We start from the raw sequence: 19,508 nt of genomic DNA on the forward strand, positions 1-19,508 counted from the left end.
AGGTCGCATTATTCCAAGGCTGTGCAGACTTTATTCCACCTCAGGCCTCTTTCATCCACCACCAGACACTCCCAGTGCCTTTACTTCACGCTTGCGAGTTATCCCTTTGTTGCTGTTGTTTTGTCTTTCTCCCCCCAGCTCCCCCGCCCCCTTGTGTTTTTCTCTTTCTTCCTCTGGGTGAAAGTGTGTCGACAAAAAGTAAGTGCTGGTCCCCAAAACGAGTGCCGTTGGGCCCCACCCAGTGATCGAAGTGGGCAGACGAACGAGGTTTGGAAACCATTAATGTAATCAAAACAGTCCCACACTTTTTATTTTTATTAAAACAGTCGTCGCTGAACGCTTGAGTCGCGCAGGCTGGAAGGGAAGAAGTAGAGACTCCGCTAGTGTCAAGCGGGGAAGGAAGATGTAGCGTAAGAAGACAAGCCTCCTCTCCAGGGTCCCCGGGGTCCCTAGTCCTGAAAGAATGTCATTGTGTGCAATTCTTAAAGCATCAAATCTAACTTGAAGCCAGGCAGTACCCGCTTTAATCAGCAGAATTCAGAAGTTGCCATTTTAACAGGAAACTATAAAAAAATGTTGCCCTAGGTATAGTCAACATATTACTAAATACTTAACTTTTTTTAGCACTGTAAACATTTAAAGCACGATCTTTATGTAACAGAATATTTACATTGTGTACAACCTACCATATACTGTGTGTACTATCCCTTTGTTGGACGTAAAGGGCTACCTGTTTTACTTTATGCGGACGACGCCGTTTTGTTGGCAAGGACCGCAAAAGGGCTCCAACTGCTGCTCAACACCTTTTTTACATTTATGAAATCCCGGGATCTCTCCATTAATAACTCAAAATCTTTTGTTATGAATGTAGGTACAGCCCACAAGAAGGAATTTTCATTTCATGTAAATGGGGAGACGATTCCCACGACTAAAACCTTCTCATACTTGGGGGTCCTGTTTGATAACCAACTGAAATGGGGCCTCGCTGTACAGAAGAAAAAAGGGGAGATAACATGGGCAAATGCAGCAATTTTTAATTTTTCGAGGACAATGGGGAAACGCCCAATTGCCGCTTTGTTAAAAGTATATCAAGCCAAGAGCCTGGCAATAGGCTGCTACGGAAGCAAGTTATGGGGGCACACGAATGTTAAGGACTTGGTGGTAGCAGAAAACAACTTCTTGAAACAGCTTTTGGGGGTTAGAAGAGGAACTGCCAATTTCATAGTTCACGAGGAGTTAGGTTCCCCTTATTTAGGTGATACCATTGCACTTCGGCCTTTAATATTCTGGCTGAAATGCTGGCTAAACAAAGACCTCCCGTTAAACCACCAGCTCTTGAGAGAAGCACTGACATGGGATAACATATTAAAAATCCCGTGGCTAAAATATTTAAAAAATTGTTTTACTGCATTGGGGCGCCCGGAACTTTTCTAAAATCCCGACTTAATTACTGTAACCGATGTAAAGTTTGTGAAAAACACTTTCTTTCTCTCACAACTATTCCAGCGGGAGGAGGTAGACCTAAAGAAAAGCAGCAACAGAAACTATGTTGTCATACAAACCACACTAAGCATGGAACCATACCTGACTTGGCCAATGTCGAGCTTTGACCGCTTCTTGTTAATTAGGTTTCGGCTGAACCTCTTCCACTTACTGCTAGCCATTCCAAGAGGCAGCCACCAAGGCCAATTGTTACCTACCTGCGGCTGCGACTGTGTGTCTCCGCAGGATTTGGTGCACTTTTTATTCTTTTGCCCTTTTTATGATATTCCGCGGAGGGCTTACCTTAAGCCTCTTCTTAAAAGATTGAATTTTACTCAGATTAAACCTGCACTTTGTCACCTTCAGCTGCTAAATAACGAATGCACTTTATATGTAATCAGTTTTTTTAAAATTAGCCCTAAAATTCAGAATCAGCATGGAGGGATAACGTTTGATATTGTTGCACATATTGTTGTATATACTCATCCCCAAACTAATTGTATTTTATTCCTGTGGACAATGTGGTCTCTTTTAACAATTTGTTTTTATAATGTATATTAAATTGTGCTTTTATGGTTGTTTTTTGCAAATAACCGAATAAAGATCAAATTGAATACTCTGTGTGTACTACATTTTTATATTGTTAGTGCTTTCTGTCACAAGATTGGACCACCCGACACTATAAACTATACTACTTCACCCTATTCCTTTATGGGTTCCGGAGTAGCGTGCTACTGCCTGAAAAAGCGCTTCGACATCTCGTCGGGGGTATTAAGAGCTATAGAAATGCAAATACAATGCAATAAATATACGCCCATAGTCCCCCTGTGCCCGAACCAAGATTCAAGTCAGTGGCCACCTGGTTACACCAACAGGCATCTGCATGGTCCCATGAACCAACCCAGCTTTCAAACTGGAAAGAGGCATTTTCGTTGAATGATGCGAGGTGTAGTCTTGTGTAACCCATTATACAAACCGAACTACGTGTCCTAAAATGAGTTCAAAGAAAGTCCTGAACTACATGTCTTATTCACGCATGGAACTGAAAGCTCTTCCTTCCTTGGGCCTCAGGTGTAAAGGGCTCTTAGCCAAAAGTCAGGACTCGGGGTCATTTCACAACTAGAACGTGTGTCCAGGGCCGGCTTTAGCCCTGGTAGTGCCCAGTGGCAAAACTTTTTGGGCGCCCCCTCCCATTTGGATTCCTTCACCCACCCTGCAAAAGTGCCCCTCCCCTCTCCATAGCCTCTCTCTCTCATATAAAGTTCTCTGTTTTAAAGCACTGGTAAAGGCTGGCTTTACTAAGCCATTCGGCTATCCACATAAAATACAGGTCTGTTCTTCGCCGCAGGCATACTAACCCTCTGTGCTTCTTTGTGGCGAGTCAAAACATCACCTAGACAAAGCTCCGAGCTCTCTCTAGCTGGAACATTCACCACAAGCATTATCATGACATTTATATTGCTGCCAGAAGGCTGGACGCACAAGAAACTCTGTGCCGGTGCTTTGAAATGCTACATTACTGCTAAACACAGCGCCCTCCCTAATGTCAGTGCCCCCCTCTCCAGGTCAGCGCCCTGTGCCGCTGCACCAGTCGCACCGCCCTAAAGCCGGTCTTGTGCGTGTCCACCTTCTTATCATTTTGCTCGGATGCGCTGACGTACCTACAAGGAAATCTGCTGCGTTATAATAAATCCCAGGTAACTAGGCAGACGCCTATAGCGGTACGAAAACCCATCAAAGCACCACAGTCAGTCCAAACTTATCCAGGCCACCAAAGAAATATCAAATACAGAATCACCAACAAAGACCCGTGAAACCTATATCGCGGTCTAACTTGACGTCTCAGAGTCCGGTCACTGTATAATAGAAGTTATTGTAGCCCCCACTTTGCATATTTGTAAATGTACCTTTGGGAATGGGAAGGGGCGGCCTCCGGGGTGCAAGTTTAGGGATCCCTGCAGGCGCGATGGTGCGGTCTCATCCTGCTGCGCGTCGCCTCACCAAGGTATCGGTGGCTTTTGTCCCCCGTGCATGCCTTATTGTCTGGTGAAGTCTCCGTGGGAACGCACCTTCGGTCCTTTGTATAAGGGTGTCAGTCGCGCTGTCCCTCCACCCTATGACAGGCGGGCGCGGCGAGCCCTCGGCAGGTGCGGTCAGCCAGAGACACTTGATAGGTAGCGGGGGAGGGTTGAGTGTCCCGGCTCACACCCTGACTCCTCGTTTACCGCGGCAATGCGACCGCTGCGCGTGCCATGTAGCACCTCCGGCAGGTGCGCCGGACCCATCGGGGGTCTGCAGCCAGCCCCGGGAATAGAGGGGCGACGCGGTGCCTCAAAATGTAGATCTCAGGACAAGACACAGGTGCAATCACCGAAGGGGATTATAACGTTTGCTCATCTTTTGATAACTGGAGAGCGGCACTTTTTACATGTAAATATCTTTATTGCAGTCACAATGCGCATAAGTAACAGAACCACATCAAACACCCCGTGTCGGAGGAAGAAAGTCAGGTACAGTCCACTCCCTGCTGTCCTTAGCATCTTTTAATACAGCATGCATAGGTTGTGCGCCCTTCTGCATAAATCCGTCTCGGGAGGGCTATTGCACTCCACCAGGACGTCACTAAGTATTTGTCATTAGCAGTTGAGCATAGCAGCTTTTCTCCACCGAGTGAACCCCATTATAAAGTGCATAGGCATCTCGGGATGAACAAAATAACCTGCAACCCCCCCCCCCCCACCCCCTACCACCACCACCCCAAACTGCGGGTGTAATCGCAGCCTAGTCCACAATTAATGTCGCCCCCTGTAGAGCGCCTCTTACCATGGCCGCCAACGAGCCCTGCGGAGATATTATTATGATATTTTACAAATGTAAAAGGTAAACAGAGGGCTTTCCTCTATCTGCAGTGGTAACTACTTGGGCCCCGGTAGAGGTGTCAGTGGCTGAGGGGGTGGGGGCTTGGCGGGGGGGGGGAGGGGGGGCAGAGCGGGATTCATGGCCTGTGGCAGTGGTCTCAGCGTCTTTGAAAGCCCGCGCATGGTCTCAAACGCAGATTGGGAGAATTTGTAGTCGAGTGAAGGGTTTCCAGAGCTCGGACGTTTTCATGTAGAAGTGGCTGGACCAGGTCAGGTTTTTCCTTTGCCCTCTGGGATTTGAAGTTCTAATCACCCCACTACCACATCAGCGTTACAATTGACAGAATGCAAAGAAAAACCCTAGATATCTTTCACCCGTGAACGGTCCTAGGCAGCCTGAGAGCTAGGTCAGGGTCTTTCAAGAGCTCTTCAGTTTGCCATGGCAACGGGCGTGTACCTCATCCAGTCTGAGTTCTGGACTTGCAGTATAGTTGTAACACCCCATTGGCCCCGGCCCCTCCCCGCCCCCCCTTCCCCCCGACGCACCTAGCTATTTACTGAAAACCTTGGCATTTTTGGTGCCTGATAAACTGGTTTCTCCTGCTGAGCGCACCAGTCCACTCCTCATATCCACGTTGACAGCTTCGGTGCCCTGGGGGCCTCCCAAGGAGTTGCGATGTCTCTCTTAGCTACTAGCAGAGCGGTACCCACCAGTGCCATGTCAGCCCGGGAACCCCCTCACACCATATTCCACCCCCAATAGGACCAAGAGAGGGGAGAGGTCGAGTGTCAGGTCTAATACATGCGATCGTTCGGCTAACACCACCTCCCAGTGGCGTGCTTTTATGGGGGGGGACCATACCATGTGAATGAAACCTGCAGGTGTATGAAGCAGTGGCCACGCCCGGGGCTAGCTCTAAGGCCTGCTCAAAATAGCCTGGCAGGGGTGAAGTAAGTACAGTATGTCTGTATCAAGCGGAGCCTGGAAGAAATTGTAAGGACTCTGGGAGGCCATTAAAGCATCCCCCCAATCTTTATCATCCAAGGGCCCAAGCCAAGTCCCCCAATGGATTTGCAGTGTGTGATTGTGTCAGGGGTGTTTATGATCAAGGTAAAATACATCTGGGAGACACCTCCATTCCCAGACCTCACATCATTAACTAGGCCTCGCTGGGACTCAATTCGGGGACACAAGTATCTGGGGGGATATGCACTTGTAGTGCATGGAGTAACTGCAGTAGCAGCTGGTGTTGTGGAAGAGTGGCGGGGTGGACGGGGAAGGGGTCAGGGACAAAAAAAACGTACATGCAGCCGACAACGTTGTGCTCTTCTGCTCCTCTTCTCGCAGGCACAGGCTTCCAGACTCCACTGTGGCCAATCCGGATGCTGTTCTCATGTCATGAGAGAAGTGTCATGATTGGCCTGAGCGTTCTGAATTTGCACTCCCAGTGAGACTGAGAGCTTGTGCCTGCTCTCTCCCACCCGGCAACATAGCTCGGGTTGGAGACAGCTTTAGTGTGCATGAAGGTTTGCCCAGCCTGAGACAGCCGGCCAAACAGTCATGCGCACTGACAACAGTGCCCACCAGTCCTCCTGCAGCCTGTCATTCCCATGGCCGCACCACCAAAGACTCAGCAGGAAAAATAAAATGATAATATGTCTTTATTATCATTTCATTTGTCCTTTTCTGCCGTTTGAGGGGTACAACTCCTCCACCATAGCGAAGGAGCCGCTGCTGCATAACTGCAGGAATTTATGAAAATATGTTTTGGATAACATGTACTTATGCTGAAGTTCCTGAATGGAAGCCATGTGCGAGTCTGCCCAAACATCAACCAAAAGAGTGATTCCAATGGCATTCCAACAAGCAAATCCTTCCAGCACCACCACCTCCCCAACCGAGTGGCACGCACATGGGGGTGTGTTAAGTGATTTTCTTTCACCAACCCGTGTGCTGCAGCGCAGCCCCCCACCCACTGAACACAAAACCAAGTCCCCTCCAGAAGTGTCCTAGGTATGGCACAGCCATAAAGCAGCTCCAAAATTCATGGGAATCCCAGTGCGGCTAGTTCCTGCTTATAGACTGGGTCTGACCACCTCCACTAAGCCCGTCGTAGATAATCAAGAAGTGGGATGCCAAATAGTATAGATGCAAGTTAGCCATCTCTAGGCCCCCTTGCGACGAAGCATGTTGACAGATGGATAAGGCTAAACAGGGTCTGGAATTGTGTCACAAAAAAGAGACGGCCAAGTAACCCAGCTCTCTGAATCAATGGTGAGGGCTACTATGTGGGAAATTTTGACGGAGATCCGGGAATCCGGGCAAAATCATCATTTTGTAGAGTGCTAGTCTTTCCATGACATTTAATGGCAAAGTCTGTCATTTTTTAAGGTCCGTTTTGACCTTACAGGGGAGAGGAGCTATATCAAGAGACCAGGTTTGTGCTGGGTCAAGAACCACTTGGATAAGCAGATACTGGAAATTAAGACAATGTATTGGGATAGTTGTTTACCAGTATTCACAGTCTCTTGAAGTTTACGAGCGGCACAAGAATCAATTTGGCCGGGTTGATTTTTAATCCTGAAGCCTCTGCAAAAAGCTGCAAGAGGCGGACACACTGTGGGCCACTATCCTAAGGGTTCAAGAGATACACTAGGACGTCATCTGCATGAAGTGCAATGTGGTCTTTGTGTCCCACTCCCATCCTCAGATCTGTGCGTCACACCTTAAAAGCTGAGCCAGGGGCTTAATGGCCAATGCAAAAAGGAGGAGGGGACAGGGAGTAACCCTGCCTGGTCCTTCGCCGGATGGGAAATGCATCAGAGATCACCCCGTTAATTTGTACTTGGACCGGCCGCTACGCTGGAGCTCCACGCACTCGTGTAGTGCTCGGACGTCCTGTTCCGTCCCGAGACTCCTCCCCCCTTCCATGAGGCTGATGGCGGCTGACGGCTGACGGCGGCAACATTGTTGCAGCGTCCTGGATTACTGACGGCGGTAATTGTTGCTAAACGCAATTTGGACTCCGGGACACCGGTGAAATGCTATGCTTTTAGGCATTTGTTGGATAAAGTATTTGATAAACGTTTGGATTGATCGGATTCAGACCCTAATGATACGGGCGGATAAGCAGGTCAGTGGGGGCCACTTCTGGAATTTCATGCAAATGTAGGCAATTAACAGAACTACTGAGCTGTGGTGTTGTTGCTGCCTTAAGGCTTAAGGCTGATTGTTTACTCGCTGTGCAGGCAACCTATTCGCAGGCTTGATAGACTGGTCAACTACTCTCTATAGGGCAAAGTAAGTTAAAGCGTATAAAAATCCCTGACCCCTGACTCCCTGACCTCAGCACAGGATACCCCACCATCGCAACTGGGCATAAGCTAAAGCTTCGACCGCAGTGTGGATAGGATTAACTTGGAGTACAGACTTGTAGAGCTGCTTGAGCCCTTGGCAAATTGAAATGGGGAAACAGCTAACAGCCCGTGCCAAAGCGAGAGCGCGCCGCCAACAAATTAAAAACGGCAAGGATGCGGTTAAATCTGCTGGTCTGGTAGGGGATAAAGGGCCCTCTTCTGTGGAGAACTCAGAGAACTCTGGTGAGGGGGAAGAGGAGTCTCCGGAAATTATATCCATTCATGCCCCGCTGATCTGTGTTGAGAGGCCAGGTGGTATGTTAGTTCTGGAAGCACCCACCTCGGATATGGATTCAGGTAATTCAGTGGACAAGTCGGGGACTGTAGGTCCAGAACCGAAGGATGCGATATCTTCTATCAAGGACCCCAAGCTGAAAGACTTGCAAAATTTGAAAGAAACAAAAACCTTTGGAGAGCCAAAAACTGTGAAAATCACTAAACAGTTTCCCTTATTTGAAAAGAAATCTGTGGCATCTGCCAATAGTACCTCTGCAGCACTAAACGCAGAATTGATGATGGACCCAATCGGTTCTTTAATCTCTACCGAACATGTGGCAGCAGCTAGCCCGCAACCCAGCTTGGCCCCGGCTCAACCAAACTTGTGCTCTGCGGATGTTCCTAATGTACAAGAATCTTCTGAGATTGAATCGGACGCCACAGGTGACTTTCAGATATCAGTAAAAGATATGCTTAATCTGATTTTAAGTGAAGTAAGAGAGATGAAGCAATCACAGAAAGCGGAACTCATAGTGATTAATCAACGGTTAGACAAAATGGAAGATTTAATGACCTTATTTCCTGCTCGTCTTCAAGAGGCAGAAACTAGAATTACGGGGCTAGAAGGGAATCTAGCAGAAGTAAAGAAGGTCACCGCAAGTGTATCAAAAATTTCTAAAGCTCTGGAATCCAAACTCGACGATTTGGAAAATTATAATAGAAGGTCAAATCTGAGAATTGTAGGGGTTCCAGAGAATATTGAGGGGTCTGACATGAAACAGTGGCTTACTTCATTCTTTCTTCATGAGGTCATTCCCGAGTTTAAAGGAGATTTGACTATTACTCGTGCACATAGAGTTCCAACTCATCAGCCCCTCAACTCTACGTATCCCCGAACTATTCTAGTGAACTTTGCTGATGTGCGCGTTAAAGAGACTATTCTTTCTGTGGCATTTAAGCAAAGACAATTTGTGGTGAATCCCACTACTAAATGTAGGATTTTCTCAGATATGTCAGCCGCTGCTGCAAGACGTAGGAAAGAATTTGTCAAGATACTGCAGCTGTTTAAAGATAAAGGCGCGCAAGCAATGATTGCACAGCAATCTAAACTAAAAGTGTTGGTAAAGGGCAAATTCTATATGTTCACGGAGGTGGATGAAGCAAGGGGACTTTTGGATAAGATATCACAGGGTTAATATGATATAAGCTTAAACATCAGCTTTTCAGCATAAATTGTGTGTTCTCCTATGTGTTTACATGGTTAGGGGTGATGGAGGGGTAGGGAGGAACAAGGATATCACGGGGTAAGAGGTGCAACTACAAGGCACCTCCAAGATAGGGGTTAGTACCGGGTGGCCAGCGTGGAAAGAAGAGGCAGGGAGAGAGCAGGGCCACAAGGTAAGGGTGAGGGGGGGGGAGAAAAAATGAAAATATTGAAGTTTCTTTGGGTGAGGTCGGAAGTTTTTGGAAGAGTGGCTTAAGGGTGATAATGAAGGAATTATTTATGCTAAAAAGTATGAAGTACTTTCTTTACAATGACTAGTAGAGGTTTAAAGATAATTTCGTTTAATGTTAACGGACTGAATAATAAAAAAAAATGCGTGCTATTGAGTCCTGGATTAGAACGGAGAATCCATCTATTGTTATGTTGCAAGAAACCCATATTCCTGATACAAAAATCGAGAATTTTCCATGTTCAAAACTTGGGCATTGTATCGAGGGTTTTCATGTGCTTCAGAATCTCTTCGAGGGGTGGCTATTTTTTTAAATCGTAATATGGATACTGAGATTCTTCAAACTGAAGAAGATAGGGAGGGACGATGGTGTTGGGTGACATGCGTGGTGAGTGGCAGATGTAAGCCTATTACTTTTGTTTCTTTTTATGCCCCAGTGGATGACTCGAGTCAGAAGTATGATGACTTATTTCAATCACTTTACATGATTAGGGGGGATATTGTGATTGGAGGAGACTTCAATATTCTGATGGATGTAAACTTGGATTCAACTGTGCTCACTAAAAAACAACTTAAACCTAAATCACGAAGATCTATAAGCCAAAATATAGTTACACTAGATCTCTGTGACCCTTGGCGCTTAGATAATCCTCAAAAAAAAGAGTTCACCTTTTGGTCAGGGAGACATATGTGTCATTTTGCATTTCTTAATTTGCGAAAAATAAGGAATCGCAAATTAAGAAGTGCAAAATGCTATGCATCATTTTTTTCGGTATTTCTTTGTGATTCGGTAAAAATCGCAATTTCTACCGAATCCCAAAGAAATACCGAATTCTTAAGTTAATTTTCGCAATTCCCATTGATTCCTATGGGCCAAAAGGCCCATAGGAGTCAATGCAAATTGCGAGTGGCACTTAGAAAATTTCATGGGTGCAGGGGGGGGTCCAAAGGACCCCCCCATGCACCCCTGAAATGTATTTTTCGCATCATGTTGCACACACACATGTCCTAAGGACATGTGTGTCCGTAACATGAATGTTGAAAAAAAAGCATTTTCAACATTTTAAACACTTTTTCCAAATTTACCGAGTGGTTCAACCACTCGGTAAATTTGGCACCCTATTTGCGAATTTTCACTTTTTAAAATAATGATGCATTGCTTTTAAGAAATCGCACATCTGCGACTTCTTAAAAGCACTCGCAATTTTAGAATTCGCAAACATGTTACGAATTCTAAAATTGCTTCATGCATCCCAAAAAGCACTTTTGCATTCGCAACGGCCGATTTTAAGGAATCGCACCGTTTGCGAATGAAAAAGTGCTTGATGCATGTGGGCCATAAATCCTCATCTCGAATTGATTTCTTTTTAGCATCCACGGAATTAGAGTTTTCCTATCAAAAGTTAATGCACAATGGGTTCTCAGATCATGCTATGTTAGTGACTGAATTTGGGGCTGGAGAAGTTGAAAAACTCCTAAAAGATGGATATTCAATAAGACATATTTACAGGATGAGCAGTGGATTAAAACATTAAAAGTGGAGATCTCAGACTTTATTACACGTAACCTAGATACTGCCCCTCTGCATATTGTGTGGGATTCACTGAAAGCTTTCATTCGCGGCATTATAATTAGTAAGGATGCTTCAGAATGGCGAGCTGTCAAGCAAGCAAGAGATCAACTGTATCATAGAATCGCTACCTTAACACTATTACGTCAATCTGATCTCTCAAATACAGTGAAAAACAAGTTAAATGAAGCAAAACGTGAACTCAGTACAAACTTTTATAAACAGAGTGAGGAACAATTTCTAAAACAATCTCAGAAGATATATGAGGAAAGTAATTTCACGGGTAAACTTTTGGCTTGGCAGGCTAAAGAACAAGAGGCTGCGAATAAGATTCATCTGTTAAAATGTCCGATTACACACACAGAGACCTCACAAACTGCTGCAATAGGTAATATAATGTTGTCACATTATCAAAAGATATATACTCAACACCAAGATATAGATGCAGTTAAACTTAGGACCTTTCTAAATAAATACGAAATACCATCTCTTGCACAAGAGGATCAGGAAGGAATGTCAGCCCCTTTCATTAACATTGAGTTGGAACTAGTAGTTAAAAACTTACCAATGGGCAAGGCTTGTGGGCCGGATGGCCTGCCAGCCGAATTTTTTAAGGTTTTCTATGACTCCCTTTCGGACTTACTACTTCAGTTGTTAAATTCTATGTTACAGGGGGGCCAAGTTCCTAACTCGTTTAAGGAAGGCTCGGTGGTTAGCTTTCCTAAAAAAGGCAAAGACCGTAAAGACCCCAATTCATATAGGCCCATTACCTTACTCAATACTGATTATAAGATTACAACAAAACTGCTTTCCTTGCGATTTAATTCCATGGCTGCTGCGGATCTTATACATCCAGATCAGAATGGATTCATCGCAAGCCGCCAACTTGCAACGAACACTCATTTTTTAGTAGAAGCCTTAGATTATTTTGAGATGAAGAAGATCCCTGCTTTAATTTTATTGCTTGATGCAGAAAAGGCTTTTGATTTGGTGGTTTGGAACACACTTTTTGATATTTTGACACAATTTGGAATTCCTTCACAGATTATTAATTTAATTCAAAATTTGTACACGGGTGCTAAAGCTAAGATAATTATCAATTCGGCCTTAGTAAGCACAGTCTTAGTTCAGCGAGGGACTCGATAAGGCTGTCCTTTATCCCCCACTCTTTTTGCTTTTTTTATTGAGCCTTTAGCCATAGCAATTCGTAATTCTGTAGACATAGTCCCCCCTGTTCCTACTATGGCCAAAATTAAAATGTACGCAGACGATATCATGCTGCTAATCAGACCAGATATGAAATCTCAGGTCTGCGCCTTAAAACTTTTTGAGGAATTCGAAACCTTAGGTGGCTATAGGATTAATAAAAGAAAAACCGAAATTTTAGTGTGTGGAGGGAAGGATCTTAATGTTCATCCAGAGTTAGTCGGATGTATCAATCCAAGGCCAAAAAGATATTTAGGGATTTTCTTTTCGGCTTCGGTCGCAGATTTATATATACTTAATTTTGAACCTCTTCTGCGGAAAATACATTTAATGTTTACTAGGTGGAGTCCTCTGCCATTATCAATCTTGGGCCGGGTGGCCCTGATTAAGATGTCCGTGCTTCCACTGTTTAATTTTTTGTTTGCAACTATTCCATGTTTTCTTCCTGCAGCCTTCTTTTCAAAGGTGGAATCTTTATTTTCTGGTTTCATCTGGGCAAAAAAACCAGCTAGACTAGCATTAAGTACTCTCTATACAGATACAAAACAAGGTGGGCTATCTCTACCGAATATTAAAGATTATTATAGTGCATATTTTGCACAATATCTAGAGCGCTTTAAGATTGGAGAGCAAAGACCTAGTTTATTTATTAATTTCTTCTTTGACCTTATTTGTCATGATACCCAGACTCCCTTCTTTTTGCAAATTCCGAAATCTCCAAAATTAGTACGATATAAGATCATGAATTGGTTTTTTAAACGACGGGATGCTATCCTTAAAAGATATTCCCTTCCACGCTTCAACTCTAAAACTCCTCTGAAATATGTCTTCAAATACACAGAGACTAAAATAAGTTCAGATATTGTTATGCAATGGAATCATCGAGGTTTTAACAATTTATCAGATTTTATAAGGGATGGAGTCTGGATAAAGCCGTGCGAGATGCAACTATTAATTCAGGGGAATTATCTGCTAATAGGTTCTTATATTCTGATTTATAAAATGCTGGAACAGCTGGACCCAGGAAATCTTAGTTTACAGATTCAGCTATGGGAAGATTTGTTTGTGGTCATAAGGTCCAAGAAACCAGGGGAATGGAAACGCTGTTTAGCTCTTCAGATTGAGATAGATGTCACCCCGAAAGCTATTAAAAAATGGCAAGATCAAGAATATCATGTTCTCTCTGTAAATGTTTGGAAAACGTTAAATGAGTTAAACTTTAAAGTGCTACGGGGTGCTAATTGGAGAAGAATGTTATTTTTTAATAAATGGCTGCTATATTATACACCAGCCGCTATCTCAAAAATGTACGTTAACACATCTGCCAATTGTTTTAGATGCCAGCACTTTTCCCCTGCTACTTGGTCTCACACCATAGTTAACTGTCCTAAAATTGTACCCTTTTGGAATGAGTTATTTAAGTTTCTACAAACTGATTGTAAGATTCAGATTTTATACAATGAAAAGTTGATGCTCTATGGGTATGATCTCGAACTGGAAATTGATGATCAAACCGTCAAATTGTTGTATATTGTAATGGCTGTAGCAAGGTCGTTAATACTGCAAAATTGGAGATCAACTCAGGTCCCGTCGTTCCAAGCATGGTTGCAAAAGATAAGAAATGTTAGAAGAAGTGAATTTTTATATGCAAAACGGATAGGAGGGCTGAGGAAATTTGAAAAGACTTGGGATTCGTTTTTTGAGTAATTATGGATCTGTTTTTGCTTGGTAAAAAGTAGCCCTATATTTTTATTTCTATTTTAATTTATTTTATTTTGTTTGTATTCTGCATGTAATGTTACTTTACCTATGCCTTGATCTTGATTTTGACATTGTATATAACTGTTCAGATTTTTAAGAACCAAAGAACTTCAATAAAAAATTGTTTAAAAAAAAAAAAAAAAGAATTTGTACTTGGACCATCGCGTTGGTGTACAACATCCGCACAAGTCCCTGAAAGCGGGGTCCAAAAGCAGCCCTCTCCAGCCCGTGAGTCAGATAACTGCAGTCAACCATATCAAAGACCTTCTCAAAATCTACCAGAAGAAGGGACCGTGGGGATGAAAGCCTGTGACGGTGGGTCAGTTCCATGTGTAACCACCTCAAACAGTGCCTCGTACTCTGAGCAGGCATGAAGCTGCATTGGTCTGGACGGATTAGAGACTAGACAAATTGTCGTAGCAATTGGCCTGCACAGTTGCCAATGTTTTGACTTCTTCGATAAGAGAAATGAGTCGGTAGTCAGCACAGGAGATGGATAGTTGGCGCATCTTTGGTATGACCACTATAGTGGCTTGATCGAGGTGTCGGGGAAGGAGCCAGTCTGCATTGCCTCTTTGTAAAGGGCTAATAAATGAGGTGCCACGATAGCTTTACATTTAGTGTAAAATTCCATGGGATAACCATCTGGACAGGGAGTTTTCCCTGACCCCATCTCAGAGACTGCTTCTCCAGTTTCCTTGAGGGTAATCAGCTGGTCTAGCTCTCACTGTTCAGCTAGAAAGAGGCTGGGCAAGGGTACCTCATCAAAAAGGAGGATGGCCTTGTTCAGAGTCGGGATGGGAGGGCGGCCCTGTGCAGGGTAGCATAATAGTCTGCAAAGACCTGGGCGATATTTAGGGAGGAACGGTGCATGGAGCCCTGGCTATCCGCCATTCTGGGTATAATCCAACCAGCCAGAGGACAAGGAGCTAACCAGTATAACAATTTGCTGTTTTTGTTCCCTCACCCATACATCCAGGCTGTCGTGGCATGCCAGATTATCTTTGTTGCTTGTAGTGACTGGGATCTAATCTCCTCTCAAAGCAGGGTCAGCTTCTAGTGATGGCACTGTGATCAGTGCCAGAGAGCTCTGTGTCCAGTCAAACAGCACAAGCTTCAATTTGGGTGACACAATTGTGTTGTGCCTTTTCCTTTTGATGGAGGAGGGTTTTGGCATGTTCCCGATACCAGCCTTACAGGCCGCCCAGATAGAACCCACTGATTGGACCGACCCATGTTTGTTTGGAAATGTGCCACTATTTTGTGCTCTCTCATCTAGTGTGTGCATGGCATCTTGAAGATTGCAAGCGTTGAGCCACCAGATGGGATGTCTATTAGAGTCTGGCGTAATAATGCAAAGAAGCAAAGGGGCGTGGTCAGACATTCTCTGTGAGAGTATCTGCACTTGTGAAACTGACAAGACATCAGTAGGTAGCATGAGGAGCATATCAATCCGTGCATGTGTGTGGTGTGCATGTATTGCCTCTGTCTAGGATTCCAGATTTTCCACACATCGCATACACCCAGAGCTGTCACCCACTTGTGTGAGGAGTTAGTTCTTTGTCGATGGACATCAGGTGGGTGACCAGTTGAGTCAATTTCCAGGATCTAGGACCACATTAAATTCTCCTCCTATAATAGATAGACCCAGAGGCAACTGAGCTATGGCACCAAGGAGTGTGGCTAAATAGGAGCCTAATGCTGCAGGGGGGCATAGAGGCAGAGAATATTCAAGAGGCTTCCCTCTGTCGTACCCCCCAGGGCCACATACCAACCTTGCGGATGTATCCTGGTCTAGGCTCCACCAAGGGGGAGGCAGCTCAGCAGGATTGCCACCCTGCGGAACCCCCACGTGTAACAATAATTATAGACTCTGTCAAATCCCTGCAGTGCCAGAAATGGACAAATGGTCCACATTAGATGGTCTCTTGGAGCATTAGGATAGAAGGGCGATAGCGTTGGGCAACCACAACCCAGCACATCATTTGATCCAGTCTAAAAGACTGTTTACATTCCAGGACATAACACCGTATGGGGACATGACAAGACTGGGGCATTAATTTTGTGTGAGCTAGGGGTGTGCCAACTGTGTGAGAGGGACAAGGCATGGAATGGGATGTGCATGTCATTGGGTGTATATAAGCCAGTGTGGCTGGTTTTGACGGACTCTGACCCAACTTGGGAAAGAAAAGTAACCAAGAGGCATGCAATGACACAAAACATTATGGCAGAAACTTCACCTCCTCCCAACTTCCCCACCTTATATTCCGCCCGAGAAGCATCTGTCGCCCCTATAACATATTTCCCAACTTATAACCAGTTTTTATTAAATGGGTGTGGAGTGGTGGACCCCTCCAAATGTCAGATCAATAAAGTTTAGTGTCCACCTCTGTGCCAGCTATCAGCCGCTATTCATTAGATGCATGCTGAATCAAGACCAGATCCGCGAACCCACGGTGCTGCCCATGCTACCAATAAATGGGTGAAACTGTGTTACCATTAAATGGGAGAAGGTGTCTGCTCAATCGCTATTAGGTGGAGAGTAAAGCCTGAGGGTTGTCTCCCGTCCTTGAGGAGGGATCCGATCATTGCGGTGGTGGTGGTGCTGAGGAGCCAGAACTTGGTGAGAGGGAAGCAGTACACATAATATGTCTCCCACAATAAGACCTAGTATGAACACGCCTCCAGCGCCTACAGGCATCCTCGCCAACCCTGGACATCTGGCTAGTCCATGTCAGGGGAGAGCAGGCCCAGCAAAGTATATTTATTTTTCTTTCGTTAGCTAGTCCCACATTGACTCAGGAGTTTTGAAAAAGTGGGTCTTATCTGCGCATATCACGTTGAGGCATGAGGGGATCAAGAGCGCATAGGAGAGTTGGAGAGCCCGGAGCTTCTGTTTGACAAGGTAGAAAGACCTGCATCTGGCTTGGACCTGCCACGTTTAGTCAGAAAAGAGAAGGTATTTGAGTTCTGCTAGTGGAGATCGGAGTGTGCATGACCTTCCTCATGATAGTATCTATGGCCTTAAAATTGAAAAATTGCGATATCATAGGCCGGCGTGAAGCTCAAGTAGGAGATAGTGCTCTGTGGTCGCTTTCCACCACGAACCAAGGCAACAGTTTTTGGGATGGTATCCATGACTTGAGACATTCCTCCAGGAATTCAGCCAGTCAGTTATGTTCTGCATCTTCCAGAAAGCCAATGAAATGCAAATTATTTAGTCTTGAGTGGTTTTCTGCATCTTCTGCTTGATGGTGGAGTTCGCTCGTATGAGCGACCTTGGTCTTAAGGTAGGCAACCTCATCTTCAACAGTAGAGAGGCGTCCCTCTGCTTGGGTGATTCAGCTGGTTGCATTGTGTAACTCCTGGCAGATAAGTGTCACATCCATCTACACCTCCCTGAATTTTGTTTAGATTGCTGTCTGTGAAGCGTGGATGACTTGAAAAATATTGTCAAGATCACCATCCGTTGATGATGGTAATGATGATGATGAAGCAACTTGTAAGGTGCACAGCTATTCCGAAAAGTGTCCCAGCGCCAAGCACAGGTCAAAAGAGAAAGTGAATCTGGTCACTTCAAACCTAGACAATTAGCCAAGTTTTCAACCTCTTCTTAAACATTGTCATGTTGCTAACGGTGCGAAGCTCAAGAGGGAGTTTGCTCAAAGCTATGGATCCCAAATAGACGAGGGACCTTCCTCCAACTCTTGCAAGCCAGATTCTGTGTGTCTCTGCTAAAAATGTATTAGCTGACTTCAGATTTCTTGCTGGAACATGAAATTGAAACCTAATTCCGAGGTAGACTGCACTAGTCTGATGTAGGGCTCCATGAGTAGCAGCAAGGCCTTAAACAGCACTTTTTTCCTGTCAGGAAGCCAGTGAAGAGCTTGCAGATGAGGAGACATGTGCGTTCTAACTGCAAATTCAAAGGAAGGAGAGCTGCTGCATTTTAGACCACCTGAAGCCACTCTAGCAGATACTCCGGCAGACCAAAGTAAAGGGCATTGCCATAGTCCAACCTCGAGGTTATCAAGGCCTGGAAAACCGCCTTTTTTGCTGTGAAGGACAGTAAATGAAGAAACCTTTACACTGACCTAAGTACACCAAAGGCGTTGCACTTCAATTGATGTATAGCCATCCAGTAAAGACTGCTGTACGGCAAATTATTATCCTCCACTCTGGAAACACTTCACTTTTTACATATGAGAATAGCAGCTGAGTATCATCAGCATACAATATAACTTTTGCTCCCAAGGCTTCTGCTATCTGATCGAGAGGGGTAAGATACAAATTAAATAATGTTGGGCTCAGGACAGAGTCCCGGGGTACTCCTGCTGACAGCTCATGGGGTTCGGAATAGAAGGGAGGAATCCAAACTAGTTGACTTCTACCTTCTAAGAAGGAGGCAAGCTAGTCCAAGACTAGACTCATTATGCCAATGGACTGCAGATACTTCATGATTCTAGAGGGGGACACTGTAAAAGGCTGCTGATAGGTCTAACATAATCAGCACAGCCTTACCCCCAACATAAAATATACCTTTGATGTATTCTAAAACCTCCATCAAAGCTGTCTCCCTGCTAAAGTGGGGGTGTAAAGCCGGACTGGCTAAGATGGAGCAGGTTATTGGATTCCAAATATACAGAGATCTGATGGTTTACATGCGTCTCCACTATTTTGGATAGTGCTGGAAGCAGGGAAATACAGCCAGATTCATCAAGCGAAATGCGCTCGCAAAAGGGCCAGATTCTTAGAATCTGGCCCTTTGCGAGTGCAATTTTTGCATTTGGGATTCATCATCCCAAATGCCAAAATCGCTAATAAAGAATTCACAAATTTGCGAGGATTAGCATTTAAGGAATCTCTATTAGAGATTCCTTAAATGCTATTCATGAAACATTTAAAAATTGCGAATTCGCAATTTTGGAGCGCTATTTACCACGAAGTCAAACCTCGTGGTAAATAGCGAAAAACGTAGGAAAATGCATTTAAATGCATTTTTCTAAGTTGCATGTTACACACACACATGTCCTTTGGACAGGTGTGTGCACAACATCAGTGTAAATTCACATTTCAGGGGTGCTACAGGGTGTCCTTTGGACACCCCTGGCACCCTTGAAATCGCATCCTTATTTGCGATTAGCAAATTGCTAATCGCAAATAAGGATTGACTCCCCATTCATTCCTATGGGCCTTTAGGGCCATAGGAATGAATGAGGAGTTATTCCTTTTTTGCGATTAGCAATTTGCTAATCTCAAATAAGGAGGCTGTAGGAATCGCAATTTTTGCGATTTCTACATGAATCCCGATTCGCAAGTCCTTAATAGCGATTCCTTAATAATCGCTATCAAGGACTCGCAAATCGGGACTTTGATGAATCCAGCTGATTGTCCTATAATTAGACTGTACTCCTAGGTCTGCGACTGGCTTCGTCAACAAGGGTAGAATGTTAGCTTGTTTCTATAATCTTGGTACTGTGGATGTTTCTAATGAGGTGTTCAGCACCTTATTTGCCAAGGTTATAATTAAACAGGCTCCTAAAG

The sequence above is a fragment of the Lissotriton vulgaris genome, chromosome 2_1 (assembly GCF_964263255.1).
Source record: "Lissotriton vulgaris chromosome 2_1, aLisVul1.2, whole genome shotgun sequence".
In the NCBI taxonomy this organism is placed as follows: domain Eukaryota; kingdom Metazoa; phylum Chordata; class Amphibia; order Caudata; family Salamandridae; genus Lissotriton; species Lissotriton vulgaris.